Source organism: Bison bison, unplaced genomic scaffold (assembly GCF_000754665.1).
Source record: "Bison bison bison isolate TAMUID 2011002044 unplaced genomic scaffold, Bison_UMD1.0 scf7180017864355, whole genome shotgun sequence".
In the NCBI taxonomy this organism is placed as follows: Eukaryota; Metazoa; Chordata; class Mammalia; order Artiodactyla; family Bovidae; genus Bison; species Bison bison.
Window position 1 is genome coordinate 216,098 of NW_011494927.1, and position 548 is coordinate 216,645.

Below are 548 nucleotides of genomic sequence, written 5' to 3' on the forward strand. Positions count from 1 at the left end.
AGTTTGGAAGTTTACCTTCCTCTGCAATTTTTTGGAAGAGTTTGAGCAGGATAGGTGTCAGCTCTTCTCTAAATTTTTGGTAGAATTCAGCTGTGAAGCCGTCTGGACCTGGGCTTTTGTTTGCTGGAAGATTTCTGATTACAGTTTCAATTTCCGTGCTTGTGATGGGTCTGTTAAGATTTTCTATTTCTTCCTGGTCGAGTTTTGGAAAGTTGTACTTTTCTAAGAATTTTTCCATTTCCTCCACGTTGTCCATTTTATTGGCATATAATTGTTGACAGTAGTCTCTTATGATCCTTTGTATTTCTGTGTTGTCTGTTGTGATCTCTCAATTTTCGTTTCTAATTTTGTTGATTTGATTTTTCTCCCTTTGTTTCTTGATGAGTCTGGCTAATGGTTTGTCAATTTTATTTATCCTTTCAAAGAACAGTCTTTTGGTTTTGTTGTATTTTTGTCTATGGTTCTTCTTTTGTTTTCTTTTGTCTATTTTATTTCTGTCTCTTAATTTTTAAGTATTTCTTTCCTTCTTACTAACCCTTGGGGTTCTT

General features: G+C 34.3%; 1 pseudogene; it reads right to left on the reverse strand.

The window, feature by feature from the left end:
* Positions 1-548, reverse strand: part of LOC104999600 — a 19,519-nt pseudogene that overhangs the window by 18,833 nt on the left and 138 nt on the right.